This window comes from Pan paniscus, chromosome 9, assembly GCF_029289425.2.
Source record: "Pan paniscus chromosome 9, NHGRI_mPanPan1-v2.0_pri, whole genome shotgun sequence".
Taxonomy (NCBI): Eukaryota; Metazoa; Chordata; class Mammalia; order Primates; family Hominidae; genus Pan; species Pan paniscus.
In genome coordinates, this window is record NC_073258.2 from 19,396,241 (window position 1) to 19,410,688 (window position 14,448).

Below are 14,448 nucleotides of genomic sequence, written 5' to 3' on the forward strand. Positions count from 1 at the left end.
ATATCGAAATTAGCCAGGTGTGGTGGTGCGTGCCTATAATCCCAGCTACTTGGGAGGCTGAGGCAGGAGAATCACTGGAACCCAGGGGGCAGAGGTTGCAGTCAGCCGAGATCATGCCACTGCACTCCAGTCTGAGTGAAACAGCCAAACTCCATCCCAAAAAAAACCAAACCAAACAAAAGACAAAGAAGGACTCTATGTAATGATAAAGAGGTCAATTCAGCAAGAGGATACAACAGTTTAAAATATATATGCACATAATACTGGAACACCCAGATATGCAAAGCAGACATTATTAGAGCTAAAGAGAGAGATAGGCTCCAATACAATAATAGCTGGAGATTTCAACACCCCTCTTTCAGATTTGGACAGATCTTCCAGACAGAAAATCAAGAAAGAAACATCAGACTTAATCTGCACTATACACCTAATGGATCTAACAGATATTTACAAAACATTTTGCCCAATGACTGCAGGATACACATTCTTTTCCTCAGCACATGGATCATTCTCAAGGATAGGCCATATGTTAGGTCACAAAACAAGTCTTAAAACATTGAAAAAAAAATTGGCTGGGCACAGTGGCTCACACCTATAATCCCAGCACTTTGGGAAGCTGAGGTGGGCGGATTACTTGAGGTCAGGCGTTTGAGACCAGCCTGGCCAACATGGTGAAACCCCATCTCTACAAAAATACAAAAATTAGCCAGGCGTGGTGGTGTGGATCTGTAATCCCAGCTGCTTGGGAGGCTGAGGTAGGAGAATAGCTTGAACCCAGGAGGCAGAGGTTGCAGTGAGCCGAGATTTTGCCACTGCACTCCAGCCTGGGTGACAGAGCAACACCCTGTCTCAAAAAAAAAAAAAAAATTGAAATAATATCAAGCATATTCTCTGACCACAATGGAATAAAAATAGAAATTAATAGCAAGAATAGTTTTGGACACTATACAAATACACAGAAATTAAACAATGTTTCAGATGCCTTGGAGCACTGAAAAAAAAAAAGAAAGAAACAACGTTCTCTTGAATGTGCCAGTAGGTCAATGAAGAAATTAAGAAGGAAACTTAAAATTTTCTTGAAACAAATGATAATGGAAACACAAGATACCGAAACAATACTAAGAGGGAAGTTTACAGCTACAAGTGCCCACATTAAAAAAAAAAAAAAACCTAATGCATCTTAAAGAACTAGAAAAACAAGAGCAAACCAAATGCAAAATTAGTAGAAGAAAAGAATAATGAAGATCAGAGCAGAAATAAATGAAATTGAAATAAAGAAAACAATACAAAAGATCAATGAAACAAAAAGTTGGTTGTTTGAAAAGTTAAACAAAATTGACAACACTTTAGCCAGACTAAGAAAAAAAAGAGAGAAGGGGCAGGCATGGTGGCTCATGCCTATAATCCCAGCACTTTGGGGGGCTGAGGTGGGTGGATCATTTGAGGTCAGGAGTTCAAGACCAACCTGGCCAACATGGTAAAAACCCATCTCTACTAAAAATGCGAAAATTAGCTAGGCGTGGTGGCACACGCATGTAGTCCCAGCCACTCAAGTGGCTGAGGCACAAGAATTGCTTGAACCTGGAAGGTAGAGGTTGCAGTGAGCCAAGATCATGCCACTGCACTCCAGCCTGGGCAACAGGGTGAGAGTCTGTCTCAAAAAAATAAAAAATAAAAAAGAGAGACTCAGATAAATAAAATCAGAAATGAAAAAGGAGACATTATAACTGATACTGAAGAAATTCAAAGGATCATTAGTGGCTACTACGAGCAAGTATATGCCAATAAATTGGAAAATCTAGAATAAATGGACAAATTCCTAGACAGATACAACCCACCAAGATTGAACCAGGAAGAAATCCAAAATCTGACAGATCAGTAACAGATAACAAGTTCAAAGCTGTAATAAAAAGTCTCCCAGCAAAGAAAAGCCCAGAACCTGATGCCTACCCTGCTGAATTTTACCAAGCATTTAAAGAAAAACTAATACCAATTCTACTCAAAGTATTCCAAAAAATAGTAAGAGGAGGGAATACTTCCAATCTCATTCTATGAGGCTAGTATGACCCTGATACCAAAACAAGACAAAGACACATCAAAAAAATAAAACTACAAGCTAGTACCTCTTATGAATATTAATGCAAAGATCCTCAAAAAAACACAAGCAAATTCAGCAATATATTAGAAAGATCATTCATCATGACCAAGTGGGATTTGTCCCTGGGATGCAAGGATGGTTCAACGTATGCAAATCAATTAATGTGATATATCATGTCAACAGAATGAAGAATAAAAACAGTATGATCACTTCAATTGATGCTGAAACAGCATTTGATAAAATTTAACATCCCTTCAAGATAAAAACCCTCAAAAAAACTGGAATAGAAGGAATATACCTTAATATAATAAAAGCCCTATGTGACAGACCCACAGCTAATATCATACTGAAAGCCTTTCCTCTAAGAACACAATGAGGATGCCCACTTTCATCACTGTTACTCAACATAGTACTGGAAGTCCTAGCTAGAGCAGTCAGACAAGAGAAGGAAATAATGGGCATCCAAATTGAAATGGAAGAAGTCAAATTATCCTTATTTATAGATGATATAATCTTATATTTCAAAAAAACCTAAAGACTCCACAAAAAACCTATTAGACGTGATAAAAATTCAATAAATTTGCAAGATATAAAATCGACATACAAAAATTAGTAGCATTTCTACATGCCAACAATGAACAATCTGAAAAAGAAATTAAAATGTAATGCCATTTACAATAGCCACAAATAAAATTAAATACCTAGGAATTAACCAAAGAAGTTAAAGATCTCTATAATGAATATCATAAAACACTGATGAAAGAAACTAAAACAGACACCAAAAAAATGGAAAAATATTCCACGTTCATGGATTGGAAGAATCAGTATTATTAAAATGTCCATACTACCCAAAGCAATCTACAGATTCAATGCAATCCCTATCTGAACCCTCTCCTCAGTGAGTGATTGTGTGAGTCCAGGCAGTGCTTCTCAAACTTTAATGGGCATCAGAATTCCCTACAGTTTGTTAAAATACAGATTCCCTTCCCTTGATTGTGTGGTTCTGTATGAGGCCTGAGATTCTGTTTTTGTTTGTTTGTTTTTGAGACAGGGTCTCACTCTGTCGCTAAAGCTGGAGTGCAGTGACACGATCACGGCCCACTGCAGCCTCCATCTCCCAGGCTCAAACTATCCTCCTGCCTCAACCTCCCGAGTAGCTGGGACTACAGGTGTGCACCACCATGCCCAGCTAAGAGATTCTGCATGTTTAATAAGTTATATTCCCACCAGGTGATTCCGTTGAAGGAAGTTCCAAACTACACTTTGAAAAATGCTGCTCTAAGAGAATATGTGTCTGGAAGTTCTGAGAGACATGGAAGGGAGCAGGTGACCCAAGGTACATGTGTATAACATTTCTTTCTTTTTTTGTGTGTGAGATGGAGTCTCGCACTGTCACCCGGGCTGGAGTGCAATGGTGCAATCTCGGCTCACTGCAACCTCCGCCTCCTGGGTTCAAGCAATTCTCCTGCCTCAGCCTCCCGAGTAGCTGGGATTACAGGTGCCCGCCACCAAGCCCGGCTAATTTTTTATATTTTTAGTAGAGATGGGGTTTCACTATGTTGGCCAGGCTGGTCTTAAACTCCTGACCTCGTGATCTGCCTGCCTCGGCCTCCCAAAGTGCTGGGATTATACGTGTGAGCCACTGTGCCCGGCCAACATGTGTATAACATTTCTAGAAAAATATGCAAAAAAACATTGTTAGCTTCTGAAAAGGAGGCTAGAAGTTCTGGTGTACGGGTAAGACCTGTTTTATATTTTAAAAAACTTTAATATTTTTTTCACCTTAAGCATGTACTACTTTCTTAGTTTAGAAACATTTAGCACATTGCCCAACAAAGAGTAGGTGCTCAGTAAGTAAAAGTTATTTTCTTTTTTGTCCTCTACCCAAACATTTGCTGCCCTTTCTCTTCCTCATTTCCTCCCCACCAGCAGTATTCCCATTCATGCATTTGATTATTAAATATCAGTGGAATACATATCATGTGCTAGGCACTGTTCTAACAGTATAGCTGCATACACACAAGAGACACAGTTCTTGCCTGCAAGGAGCTTACATTCTAGTGCTCTCTTGTCCCCACCTTGGCACATTTTGATTCATGAATTCCTGCCTCCTTAGCTTTGTACAGGCCATGCCCTCACACAAACCTAAAGTACCCTTTCCAACTCCCCTCCTTCAGAACAGTACCTAAATTCTCCCTGAAGCTTTCCCTGAACCCCAGTGACATCCCCATGGGAGGCTTGATGGGAGCTCTGGACCAGGCTTCTGCTGCCCTCTGGTGGGGCTTCCTGGTGGCTCAAGGGCCAGTGCCCTGGGGACCTCTACTCTAGGGCCTGCCTCTCTCCACCTGGCATCTACGCAGTCTTGGGTGGGCCAGGCCCAGGGGATCTGTGTACCCAGAGTACACTGACTTCCCTGAACCTGGCTCAGACGTATGATCTGTGTGTCCCTAACTCTGAGCCAGACTGTCCCTAAAGGCCACAGTCTTTGTAGAGGCAATGCGGTATGGGACAGTAAGTAGTGCCACTGCCCGGGGGTGCTGGTAGTTGGGGAGGGAGGGAGGGTAGGGAAGTGGGGGAGGAGACACCAGGTAAAACAGCTTTAACAGAATTATCTTTTCTTTTATTTCTTCCTTTTTTTTTTTTTTTTTTGAGACAGAGTCTCTCTCTGTTGCCCAGGCTAGAGTGCAGTGGTGTGATCTCAGCTCACTGCAACTTTCACCTCTTGGGTCAAGCGATTCTCCTGCCTCAGCCTCCCAAGTAGCTAGGATTACAGGCATGAGCCACCAGGCCTGACTAATTTTTGTATATTTAGTAGAGACAGGGTCTCACCATGTCCCTGTGCCCAGGCTGGTCTTGAACTCCTGACCTCAAATGATCCACCTGCCTTGGCCTCCCAAAGTCCTGGGATTACAGGCATAAGCCACTGCACCTGGCCTTATCCTTTCTTTTATTCTTTGTTTTTATCTTGTGCCAAAAGCAATTGATACTCTTACAGAAACATCAGAAAATAGAAACATGCAAAAGAATGATTCAAACAAATCCCATAATCCCACCTAGAGACAATTTCTTTTCACACCTGGAGCAAGAACAAAGAGGAAAGGGCAACTAGGCCAGGAGCCAGGAGGCCTGGACTCCAGTCCTTGTCATCCCTCCCACTGTGTGACCCTGAGCAAGTCCCTTCTTGGAGTCTAACTCACCCATACACAAAATGAGGACTGAATTAAGTACCTACTTGGTTTACTCTTCTGTGATTCTAAGTCAGGGGTCCCAATCCTAGATGCCTTTTAAAAATACAGATGTCTGGTTCCCCACTCCCAACCCACTCCCCATCCTAGCAGATTTCTGCTTTCCCAGACAGAGCTCAGGAATCTCTATCATCTATCTATCTATCTGTCTATCTATCTATCTATCTATCTATCTATCTATCTATCTATCTATCTGCCTACCTACCTACCTATCTATCTCTTCTTCTTCCCTTTCTGGAGTAAAGGAATCAATTTTTTAAAAATATTTTTTAGTGACCGGGCGCAGTGGCTCATGCCTGTAATCCCAGTACTTTGAGAGGCCGAGGTGGGTGGATCACCTGAGGTCAGGGATTCAAGACCAGCCTGGGCAACATACATAGTGAAACCCCCTCTCTACTAAAAATGCAAAAATTAGCTGGGCATGGTGACATGTGCCTGTAATCCCAGCTACTTGGGAGGTTGAGGCATAAGAATCGCTTGAACCCAGGAGGCAGAGGTTGCAGTGAGCCGAGATTGTGCCATTGCATTCCAGCCTGGGCCACAGAGCAAGACTCCATCTCAAAAAAAAAACAAAACTGTTTTTACTTTTCAGAGACAGAGTCTTGCTCTGTGGTCCAGGCTAGAGTGTAGTAGTGATCTTCCTGCAGCCTTGATCTCCCAGGCTTAAGCAATCCTCCCATCTCAGCCTCCTGAGTAGCTGGGACTATAGGCATGTGCCACCATGAGTAATTTTTTTTTTTTCCCCCTGAGATGGAGTCTTGCTCTGTCACCCAGGCTGGAGTGCAATGGTGCAATCCCAGCTCACTGCAACCTCCGCCTCCTGGGTTCAAGCAATTCTCCTGCCTCAGCCTCCCAAGTACCTGGGATTACAAGTGCCCACCACCATACCTGGCTAATTTTTTTGTATTTTTAGTGGAGATGGGGTTTCACCACATTGGCCAGGCAGGTCTTGAACTCCTTACCTCGTGATCCGCCCACCTCGGCCTCCCAAAGTGCTGGGATTACAGGCATGCACCACCGCACCTGGCCTAATTTTTTTATTTTTTGTTGAGACAGAGTCTTACTATTTTGCCCAAGCTAGTCTCACACTCCTGAACTCAAACGATCCTCCCACTTCAGCCTCCCAAAGTGCTGGGATTACAGGCATGAAGGAATCAGTATTTTAGGATGGGCACGGTGGCTCATACCTGTAATCCCGGCACTTTGGGAGGCCAAGGCTGGCGGATCACTTGAGACCAGGAGTTTCAGACTAGCTTGGCCAACATGATGAAACCCCCTCTCTACTAAAAACACAAAAATTAGCCAAGCGTGGTGGCATTCACCTGTAGTCCCAGCTACTCAGGAGGCTGAGGCAGGAGAATTGCTTGAACCCAGAATGGGGAGACTGCAGTGAGCCGAGATTGCACCACTGCATTCCAGCCTGGGCAACAGAGCGAGACTCTGTCTCAAAATAAATAAATAAATAAATAAATCAGTATTTTAGGCCAGGAGCGGTGGCTCACACCTGTAATCCCAACACTTTGGGAGGCCAAGGCAGCAGGATCACCTGAGGTCAGGAGTTCGAGACTAGCCTGGCCAACATGGTGAAACCCCATCTCTACTAAAAATAGAAAAATTAGCCGGGTGTGGTGGTGGGTGCCTGTAGTCCCAGATACTCGGGAGGCTGAGGCACGAGAATCACTTGAACCCAGGAGGCACAGGTTGCAGTGAGCTAACGCCACTGCACTCCAGCCTGGGCAACAGAGTGAGACTCGGTCTCAAAAGGAAAAGAAATCACTATTTTTAAAAGTCTTCTGGGAGTATCCCAGTGAATGCCTCCTGGTCAAGAAGCATTGGTGGATATCTTTCTAGATATTTGTATGTTTGTGCATAATTTTTTTTACAAAACTGGAATTATTGTATATATGTTAATATATTGAGGTATATTTCATACCTTAATTTAAGCAGCCCACTAATCAGTTAGGCAGTTCCAACTTTGTACTATTACAAATATTGAAAAAACAGTAAAAGTGGGCTAAAAAACAAATTACAAATAATTAGGGAAAACCCCTGAAAAGTTCAGGAAAAGGACAAAAATGCTTAAAAACTCTTAAAGCATTGAAAATTGCTTGATAAAGCATGAAAATGGCCAACATTATATATATTTTAAAAAAACAGCAACTGGGAAATACTCATTTTCAATCAAATCATTGTTTCAATCAAAATGTTGTATTCACCAGAATGCTTTCAGAAAAATTGCTTTCAGTCCAATCATATGCTTCTGTGGGAGGCAGCCAGCAAGAGCTTCCTTCCAGCTCCCACGAAGTCCTTGGAAAAGGTTTGGGATCCCCACTGCCAGCAGTTCTAACTGGGAAATAAACATCAGACCAACCGCTGTGCATGTACCCAGCAAGGATCTGCCGATTATCTTATGTGCCAGGCTCTGTGCTGGGCACTGGGAATATGAGGCAACCAAGACAGTTTCTGCCATCCTCCCCCACAGGGGCTCACAGTCCAGTCTGGTAGGGCAGACAGACACATCCACAGGTAATTCCAGTACAGGCTGAGATGAGATGAGAGCAGGGAGGCATGGCAAACGGGGAAAGGCAAGTGAAAGCTTCTGCCCTGTCCCTCCAGCAGCGGTAGGACCATAGAAACACAGCCTCTTTCTCCTCAACAAAATGTTCTCCTTACTTTTGCTATGAAACAAATTACCCCAAAAACCTAGTGGTTTAAAACAATCATTTGATTATGCTCAAGGATTCTGTAGGTCAAGAATTCAGGGCTAGGTGCAGTGGCTCATGCCTGTAATCCCAGCACTTTGCGAGGCCTAGGCAGGATAACTGCTTGACCCCAGGAGTTTGAGACCAGCCTGGGCAACATAGGGAGACCCCTGTCTCTATGAAAGAAAAAAAAAAAAGAATTCAGATAGGGTACTACAGGAATGGCTTCTCTACTCCAGAATGTCTGTAGTCTCAGCTGGGAAGATTGAGTGGCTGGGGCGACTCAAAGGCTCTGGAGGCAGGTATCATGTGGAGGTATCTTCACTCAGGAGCCTGGTGGTTAGCACCGGCTGTCACATGGGACCTCCACCATGGCTGTTTTCCAGAGTACCCACACATGGCCGAGGCTTCCTCACAGCATGGAGGCCTTGGGGTGGGCCTGCACAGCAGCTCAGGATCCCAGACATGAGTGTCCCAGGCAACAAGGCATTTTCTGCCCTGGTCTCGGAATTCCTCAGGTGTCACTTCAGCTGAATTCTATTGTTACAGCCAGCCACAGCCTGCCATGTTGATAGGGAGAGGAATTAGACACCACATCTTGATTGGAGAGCAGTAAGGTTCAAGAAGACAAGTGGGACAGATTTTGTTGTGGTCATTTTTTTTTTTTTTTTTTTCCAGAGACAGGGTCCCTCTGTCCCAATCATAGCTCACTGCAGCCTCAAACTCTTGGGTTCAAGCAGTCCTCTCACCTTGGCCTTCCAAGTTCTGGAAAAAAAAAAAATCTAGCTAACTTTTTTATTTTTTGTAGAGATGTGAGTCTCACTATGTTGCCCAGGCTGATCTCAAACTCCTAGCCTCAAGAGGTCTTCCCGCCTTGGCCTCCCAAGGTGCTGGGATTACAGGCATGAGCCACTGAATCCGGCCTGTTGCGGTCACATACAGTCTACCACACCCGAGGTGGACCCAGGCACACCATTTACTGCCAGGAGGGCAGGCCTGAGAGGGGCCCAGCTGGGTGCAATGGAGGTAAGATGGGAAAGAAGCTGGACTCTTCTATCCTTAGGCAATTTCATGTGACCATGGCTTCACTTTCTGCTCCTCCATGATGACTTTTTTTTTTCTTTTTCTTTTTTTCTTTTTTTTTAAGACCGAGTCTCACACTGTTGCTCAGGCTGGAGTGCAGTGGCACAATCTCCACTCACTGCAACCTCCACCTCCCGGGTTCAAGCAAGTCTTGTGCCTCAGCCTTCCGAGGAGTTGGGATTACAGGCACACGCCACCACGCCTGGCTAATTTTTGTATTTTTAGTAGAGATGGGGTTCCACCATGTTGGCCAGGCTGGTCTTGAACTCCTGACTTCAAGTGATCTGCCCACCTTGGCCTCCCAAAGTGCTGGGATGACAGGAGGGAGCGCCACCCAGCCTCCCTTATGACTTTTCCATCTCACCAGTGTGTCAAATTGTCTGCCTAGTTTACCTTTTGTGCCTCAGTTTCTTCTGAATAATGGAGAGACTAATACTATCTACCTCATAGAGTGACCATGAGGACTAAATGAGACAATATGGTAGTTCCCCATTGTCCGCAGAGGGTATGTCCCAAGGCCCCAGGGGTTGCCCGAAACTGTGGACAGTACAAAATCTTTTATATGCTATTTTTTTCTACACATATATACCTATGATAAGGTTTAATTTATAAATTAGGCACAGTAAGAAATTAGCAACAATAATAAAATAGAACAATTATAACAATATACTGTAATAAAAGTTATTTTAAATTTATGAATTATTTCTAGAATTTTCCATTTTATATTTTCAGCCCACTATTGACCATGGATAAAGGAAACCATGAAAAAGGGGGGAAACTACCATACTTACAAAATACTCACTGCAAGGCCGGGCGCAGTGGCTCATGCCTGTAATCCCAACACTTTGGGAGGCCGAGGTGGGCAGATCACCTGCGACCGGTCAGGAGTTCAAGACCAGCCTGACCAACATGGCGAAACCCCGTCTCTACTAAAAATACAAAAATTAGCCAGGCATGGTGGCAGGCATCTGTAATCCCAGCTATTCGACAGGCTGAGGCAGGAGAATCACTTGAACCTGGGAGGTGGAGGTTACAGTGAGCTGAGATCATGCCACTGCACTCCATCCTGGGGGATAGAGCAAGACTCTACCTCCAAAAAAAAAAAAAAAAACGGAACAAGGATGAACTCTGAACTCTGAGCAGTGGTGCGCTGGGGCTGGTTTGTATGGGCTCACAAGAGCCAACTCTCAAGCTTTCAGGAATGCTGCAAGCCAGTTAAACACAGGCATTAAAAATCATATAAACTTGCAGATAAAGTATATTCAAAACAAGTATAGTAAATCCTCAGAACTCACCACTTTCTAATTATTTCACACCATTTCACTATTATCCATGGTCTCCAAGTCATTTATGTCTGTTATATCTGCAGAGGAGAGATACAATGTAATGGTCTGCTCCTGAGCATCTCATACCAACCCCTGGTTGTAACATCCCATTAGTAACTTGAAATCGGCCATGGTGGGAGTTCCAGAAAGTCTAATGTACAAATAATGAGTTTTGCAAAGAGAACATAGAAAATAGCGGGGAAGGAAATTATTAAAGGAATAATTCAAGAAAATTTCCTAGAACTGCAAGACAATTTTCAGACTGAAATAGTTCACTGAGTTCCTTGCAAAACATGAAAAAAATAAAAGCCAAGGTATTTTTGCAAATTTCAGAAGATCAAGCACTAATAAGATGATCCTGAAAGCATCCAGTCAAAAAAGAAAAAAACAAACCACCAAGTTACAAAGGAGTAGGAATCAGAATAACATCTGACTTCTCGGCAATAGCATTTGGTTTTTGTTTTTAAAGCTATAAACAATAAGCGATGCTAAAAACGTTTAAGGAAAATTATTTCCGGCCAGGCACGGTGGCTTATGCCTGTAATCACAGCACTTTGGGAGGCCGAGGCGGGCGGATCACTTGAGGTCAGGAGTTTGAGATCAGCCTGGCCAACATGGCGAAACCGTCTCTACTAAAAATACAAAAAATTAGCCAGGAGTGACGGTGGGCACCTGTAATCCCACCTACTGGGAGGCAGAGGCAGGAGAATCACTTGAACCTGGGAGGTGGAGGTTGCAGTGAGCTGAGATCGTGCTATTGCACTCCAGCCTGGGCAACAAGAATGAAACTCCGTCTCAAAAAAAAAAAAAAAAGAGTCAAAATATCCGGTGTTTATCAGCGATTCAAGGGGGGATACAGAATAGGCAGATGCACACCTAAGTCTGGAGTCCAAGGAGGGTCTGCCTTGGAGATATGAATTTGAGTGTAGTAGCTTTAAAGATGGCATGGAAAGCCATAGATGAGATGAAGTTACCAGGAGTTGAGATGAACAGAAAAAATGAGGTCCAAGGACTGAGCCTTTTGTTAGGGATTGCTAGAGGCGGTGTTTCCCACATCCTCCAAAAGGGAGCAAACCAAGAAAGAGGAAGACAGAAGATAAGGAAGGAGGAATCTGACACTGGAGACAGAATATTCAGATTGATGGTGAACGGGGATCCCAGAACTACAGGTCTCAGGGTAAGCTGTCTAAACTGGCACTAGAGGATGAAGCATCCTGGGAGGGTATCACCAAGGAAAAACAAAAAGAGTAACCCTGTTTGAATATACTGAGATTAAACTATGGCTCAAAGTTTGGGGATGAGATAGAAACAGGAACACAGAACTCTAAGCAGATGGAAAAACAAGGTAATTACTAACATTTTTTTGTAGATATATTTACAGAATTGTAAATATGGAATCACGTCAACACTGTATATAAAAGTCATAGAAATGTAAACACAGAATATTGATTGAACCATAAACGATTACAGAATTATGAGGATGCCAGGAAAGGGGCATAAAAATGTTATTTGGAGCAATTCTCCTAGATACACACCCCAAAAATTGAAAACAGGTACTCAAACAAGTACATGTACACAAATATTCAGAGCAGCACTATTTGAAACAGTCAAAAGGTGGAAACAATCCAAATATCCATCAACTAATAAATGCATAAACAAACTGTGGTACACATAGGGAAATACTATTCAGCCACAAAAAGGAATGAAATACTGACACATGCTATGTTAGTGAACCTCAAAAACATCATGCTAAGTGAAAGACTGCCACACACAAAAGGTCAGATACTGTATGAATCCACTTATATGAAATATCCAGAAAAGGCAAATCCATAAAAACGGAAAGCGGATTGGTGGCTGCTAGGGGTTGGTGGGGGGAGTAAAAAATGGGGTAACTGCTTAATGAGTATGGGCTTTTTGTTTTTTGAGACAGAGGTCTATGTTGCCTAGGCTGCTCTCTAAACTCCTGGGCTCAAGCGTTCCTCCCATCTCAGCCTCCCAAAATGCTGGGACTAAGTCAACAGGAGTGTGGGGTTTTGCTTCAAGGTGATGAAAAATGTTTTGGAACTACATAAAGGTGGTGGTTGTACAATATTATGAACAAACAAATGCCACTGAATTGTTCACTTTAAAATGGGGAATTTTATAATGTGAATTTCACCTCAATTTTTTAAAAAAGAATGTTACTTAGAAATAAGAAAGTGGGCCGGGCGCGGTGGCTCACACCTGTTATCCCAGCATTTTGTGAGGCTAAGGCGGGCAGATCACGAGGTCAGGAGTTCAAGACCAGCCTGACCAACATGGTGGAACCCCATCTCTACTAAAAATACAAAAATTAGCTGGGCATGGTGGCGTATGCCTGTAATCCCAGCTACTCGGGAGGCTGAGGCAAGAGAATTGCTTGAACCTGGGAGGTGGAGGTTGCAGTGAGCCGAGATCATGCCACTGCACTCCAGCCTGGGCGACGGAGTGAGACTCTGTCTCCAAAAAAAAATGGTAAGAAGGCATATTATATACCAGAAAAACAGCTATGTATTTAAAGTGGTTGCCCTCATCTTCAGGAAGGTGGGGCTGCAAAAAGGAAAAGATTGTTTTTAGTTATGTCTTCCCAAATGATTCAACAGGCTGGGCGCAGTGGCTCACACCTGTAATCCCAGCAGTTTGGGAGGCCGAGGTGGGCAGATCTCTTGAGGCCAGGAGTTTGAGACCAGCCTGGCCAACATGGCAAAATCCCATTTCTACTAAAAATACGAAAATTAGCCAATCATGGTAGCAGGCACCGGTAACCCCAGCTACTCAGGAGGCTGAGGCACAAAAATTGCTTGAACCTAGGAGGTGAAGGTTGCAGTGACCCAAGATCATACCACTGCACTCCAGCCTGGGTGAGAGTGAGACTGAAAAGATAAATAAAACCACATACATGTGTAAGTTTAAGAATAATAAGATGGGCTGGGCACAGTGGCTCACATGAGGTCAGGAGTTCAAAAGCAGCCTGACCAACATGGTGAAACCCCGTTTCTACTAAAAAAAAAAAATACAAAATTAGCCAGGCATGGTAGCTCATGCCTGTAATCCCAGCTACTTGGGAAGCTGAGGCAGTAGAATCACCTGAACGCGGGATGCAGAGGTTGCAGTTGAACAGAGATTGCGCCATTGGACTCCAGCCTGGGCAACAAGAGTGAAACTCCGTCTCAAAAAATAAAAAATAAAAAAATAGGCTGGGCGCAGTGGCTCACGCCTGTAATCCTAGCACTTTGGGAGGCCAAGGTGGGCGGATCACGAGGTCAGGAGATCGAGACCATCCTGGCTAACACGGTGAAACCCCGTCTCTACTAAAAATACAAAAAATTAGCCGGGCATGATGGCAGGTGCCTGTAGTCCCAGCTACACAGGAGGCTGAGGCAGGAGAATGGCATTAACCCAGCAGGTGGAGCTTGCAATGAGCTGAGATCACGCCACTGCACTCCAGCCCGGGCGACAGAGCGATACTGTAAGATGGACACCTACCACTTGAAAAGATGATTTTTCAAGGAAGAAAACAGTTGTTGCAGGAAACCTACAAATTCTAGGTGCTCACATGGATAGATTAGGACAAATAACGTGCATATGCTATTTCCAACTGGGTCAAAGTAGATGTTAGGAAAAAAAAAAAAAAGCATATAGATGCTTTTTTTTTTTTTTGAGACGGAGTCTCACTGTCACCCAGGCTGGAGTGCAGTGATGTGATCTCAGCTCACTGCAACTTCCACCTCCTGGGTTACAGGTGCCTGCCACCATGCCCAGCTTATTTTTGTATTTTTAGTAATGACAGGGTTTCACCATGTTGGCCAGGCTAGTCTTGAACTTCTGACCTCAGGTGATCCACCCACCTTGGCCTCCCAAAGTGCGGGGATTACAGGCATGAGCCAACACGTGCAGCCATTTCTGAATTCTGAAGGATCATGGCTCTGTAAACAAACACCAGCCAGACATGCAGTTTAACCATTTCTAAGTCTTAC